Raw genomic sequence first — 4,957 nt, 5'->3', positions numbered from 1 at the left:
TGAGATTTTTATACTCTTGGGCTATTGCAGATAATATGAATGTTTGTTTACAAGCTTTTGTGTGGACATGGTTTCATTTCTTTGAGTATACACCTAGGAATAGAATTGCTGTCATAAGGGAATACTGCAAGAAATCGCAAAGTTGTGTTGAAAAGTGGTTGCATCATTGTACATTCCTCCAGCAATATGTGAGTTCTAACTTCTCCACATCACTGCTAACCCAAGTTATTATCTGTTTTTTTGATTCTGGCCATTCCGAGGAGTATGGCATTGTATCTCTTTTTGGTTTTGATTTACGTTTATCTGATGGCTAATAATGCTGAATATCTTTTTGTGTGCTTATTTGCTATTTTTTATATCTTCTTTGAAGAAATGTCTTCATCTTTTGCCCATTTCACAACTGAATTTTTGTCTCTATTACTGAATTGTAAGAGATCTTTACATATTCTGATAGAAGTAGTTTATCAGATACATGATTTGCAATTTTCCCCCTGTTCTATGGGTTTTTTAACTTTCTTAAAGGTGTCCTTTGAAGAACTAAAGACTTTAATTTTGATGAAGTCCAACTTTTATATAACTGAATCATTTTGTTGTACACCTGAAATAAATACAACATTGTGAATCAACTATACTTCAATTGAAAAAAAGGAAAAAAACACACAAATGCTCCCAGTCATTTCTCTCTTGGGTTACTTTGGCCAATCTAGATGTCTTCCGTTGTTGTTTTCCTTTGCTTTGGATAGAATCTGCAGAACAACGTTGAATAAAAGTAGTAAGAGCAGACATCCTAGTCTTGTCTTCACTTGGGAGAAAATATTCTTTAACCATTACACATTGATGTTAGTTGTAGGTTTTTCATAAATGACCTTTATTGAGCAAAGTGTAATCTAGCTTTTTTGTTAATCATGAAATGGTGTTGGACTTTGTAAAATGTCTTTTCTGCATCTATTGAGATACTCATGTTCCCCCCCTCCCCCGCTTTCCCATTAACAGTGCATTGATTATTCTCATATTGTTGAACCATCCTTGCATTCTTGAGATAGAATCAGTTTGGTAGTTGTCTACAGTGTCTTTCATGTACTGCTGGATTCAGTTTGCTAGCAATTTGTTAAGAATTTTGGCATCTGTATTCCTAAGGGATATTTGTTTCCAGTTTTCTTACAATGCTTGTCTAACTTTGGTACTGATATATTCACCTATAAAACAAGTTGGGAATTGTTTTCTTTTCCATTTGAATATGTGATGAATAGGTATTTTTATTTTTATGTCCCTCAGTGAAGCTGCCAGTCTAGGGATTATATTGTGGATAGTTTTTGTTTTTAATTAGTAATTCAGTCTCTTTATTATACTGTTATTATAGTTTCTATTTCTTGTTTCAGTTTCACTAGGTTGTGTTCTTGAAATTTATCCATTTCATCTAGGTTATCTATTTTATTGGCATATAATTATTCATAATATTCTCTTACAATCATTTTTATTTCTGTAATATTGGTACAAATGATGTTCTCTCGAGTCTAGTAATTTTTCTTTTTCTTTGTAATGCCACGTGGCTTGCAGTATCTGTTTCCCACTATGGACTGTACCAAGGCCTCCATCAGTGAAAGTGCAGAGTTCCAATCACTGGACCACCAAGAAATTCCCTGATTCTAGTAAGTTGAGTCTTGTCTTTTTTGGTTGATCAGTCTAGCTAAAAGTTTGTCAATTTTGTTGATCTTTTTAAAGAATTATGTTTTGGTTTCACTAATTTTCTCTATTTTGTATTCTAGTAGTTATGCTCTTGTCTTTATTTCCTTACTTCTTGTCTTGGGTTTAGTTTGAGCTTTTCCTAAAGTAGAAAGTTAGGTTGATTTGCGATTTTTTTTTTTAAATGTAGATACTTACAGCTATACATTTCCCTTCATGCACTGGTTTGTTTATATGATGTCTTGCTATATTACTTGTTTCCATTCATTTCAAAATATTTTATAACTTCCTCAGAGATTTCCTTGACTCATTATTGATGTTATTAGTTTTCACATATTTGTAAATTTCCAAGCTTTGTTACTGATTTCTAACTTCATCCCACTGTGACTAGAGAACATACTTTGTATGACTTAATATTTTTAAATTTGAGAGCTTTGGATTTGCTATGCAGTCTATCCTGGAGAATGGTCTTTGTGTCCTCTAAGAACATGTATTCTGCTATTGCTGGGTAGTGTCCAATAGATGTTTCTTAGATCTAGTTGATTTATAATGTCCTTCAAATCAGTTTGTTGATCTTTTGCCTACTTGCTCTATCCATTATGGAAAGTGAGCTATTAGTCTCCTACTGTTATTGCCGCCTTGTACGTTTTTCCTTTTAGTTTTGTTAGTTTTTCTTCATGTATTTTGTGGACCTGTTATTAGGTGCACATATGTTGATAATTGTTTTATTTTCCTGAAAGACTGACCCTTCAGTCATTGTAAAATGTTCTCCTTTATTTCTAGTAACATTTGTTTTTTTGTTTGTTCTCAAATCTGTTACTCTTTTCCCAGTATAGACACTCTTATGGCTACTTCATACATACCATTGATATTATCATGTTATCTATGATAGATATGATCTAAATCATTTATACCTGAATAACTCACATATACATATAAATGTATGCATTACTTAGATTATGACCAATCCAACGCAGGCATGTCAAATCAGTGGAGAGATTATACACTACACACTGCTAGGACAGTGCTTCTTTTTGGAGAAAGTTAGATTCCTTACCAAAATAAACTCAAATAAGGGTCTATTTCTAATCTGTTAAATTGACGAAGGTTTTAAAAAGTGGAATGAGAAAGCCCTTAAAAATATGAAACATTCTTTAATGTCATGGGAAGATGTTAGTATGATATGGTAAGTGAAAAAAGGTTCCAAAACGGCATGTACAGTCTAACCTTACTCTTGTCAAAATAATATATGACATGTATATCCAAATAACTCAAAGGTTACCAATTATGTCTGCATATTCAACATGAGATTTTTGTTTACTTTGTGCTTCTCTTCCTCTCCTCTTCCTCATGATTCTCTATAATATTGTCTTATTTTTAACTAAGAAAAATGAAGAACAATTTAAAAATTTATTATGATATTAAGATGTGGTTATACACACACACAATTGAAATTTATTATAATATTAAGATGTGGTTATACACACACACAATTGAAATACTCAGCCATAGAAAAAAATGAAATTTTGACATTTTTGGCAACATAGATGGATTTGGAGGGTATTATGCTAAGTGAAATAAGTCAGACAAATACTGTGTTATGATATCACTTATATGTAGAATCTAAAATATGCGACAAGGATGTATTATACAATATGGGGAATATAGCCAATATTTTATAATAACTATAAATGGAATATAACCTTTAAAAATTGTAAATCTCTATATTGCATACTATAATTTATATAATGGGGCTTTCCTGGTGGCTCAGTGGTAAAGAACAAACTTGCCAATGCAGGAGACATGAGTTTGACCCCTGGGTTGGGAAGATCGCCTAGAGAAGGAAACGGCAACCTAATCCAGTATTCTTCCCTGGGAAATCCCATGGACAGAGGAGCCTTGTGGGGTATAGTCCACAGAGCTGCAAAAGAGTCAAACATGACTTACTGGCTGAACAACAGCTGTTTACGTAATATTGTATATCAACCATACTTCAATTAAAAAATGTTAGTTTTGCCTGTTAGTAATGGCTAAGATGATTTCAAATGCAATACACAGTATTAGTAAGAAATAAAATCATACATAAAATGTATGCGGCTAACGGTAGAATGCCCTGCTAACTAATGTCATCACTGGCACTGGCAACACAAATAAAAAACCTTAAAAACAGAAGTATTTCAATTCTAGGGTTTAAGCAGATCATTAAAGGTGGATGCAAAAAATGAATAGATAAACTCAACTGTCCATTTTTAGGTTTTTGGTTAGATAAATTCCATCTTTATAAGCAGTATGTATTAAAAATCACATTGCAGCATACTTATTGACATACAGGCCTGTACATTAAAAGGCAAAACAGCAAACATTATATCCTGTATAATACTGGTTTAATATGAAAATATTTCCTAAAGCTACCGACAAACTACCACAAACTACATGGCTTCAAACAATAGAAATTTACTCCTACCAGAGTTTAGGCCAGAAGTACAAAATCAAGGTGCTGGCAAGGCGGGTTCCTCCCGGAGGTTCTGCAGGAGAATCCGCTTCATGCTCCTCTCCCAGATCCTCGTGGCGCTGGCAATGCTTGGTGCTCCGCGGCTCGTAGCTGCGTTGCGCTGATCTCTGCGTATTGTCTCACGGCCCCCTCCCTGTGCTCTTGTCCTCTTCTCTTCTCATAAGGACACCAGTCATTGGGTTTAGGGCCCTCCTTAATTTAGTATGACTGCATCTTAACTGATTTTATCCGCCAAGATCCTATTTCCAATTAAGGTCACATTCTGAAGTTCTGGGTTGACATGAATTTTTTAAAGACACTATTCAACCCACTATATGTATACATGCTATGCTATGCTAAGTCACTTCAGTCGTGTCCGACTCTGTGTGACCCCACAGACGGCAGCCCACCAGGCTCCCCTGTCCCTGGGATTCTCCAGGAAAGAACACTGGAGTGGGTTGCCATTTCCTTCTCCAATGCATGAAAGTGAAAAGTGAAAGTGAAGTTGTTCAGTCGTGTCTGACCCTCAGCGACCCCATTAACTGCAGCCTACCAGGGTCCTCTGTCCATGGGATTTTCCAGGCGAGAGTACTGGATTGGGGTGCCATTGCCATCTCTGATGTATATAATGTACCTATAAATAAGATTGGATAGCTCCATGAACAGTATTTCAGGGTAGGTTGATGGATAATTTAAATAATTTTTTATTTTTCTGCATTTAAAAATAAATAGCTATGTTCTGGAGTCGCATTTATGTTAAGTTCTAAATTTACTGTGTGAGTT

This window comes from Capra hircus, chromosome 18, assembly GCF_001704415.2.
Source record: "Capra hircus breed San Clemente chromosome 18, ASM170441v1, whole genome shotgun sequence".
Taxonomy (NCBI): domain Eukaryota; kingdom Metazoa; phylum Chordata; class Mammalia; order Artiodactyla; family Bovidae; genus Capra; species Capra hircus.
This window is presented reverse-complemented; position numbering follows the sequence as displayed.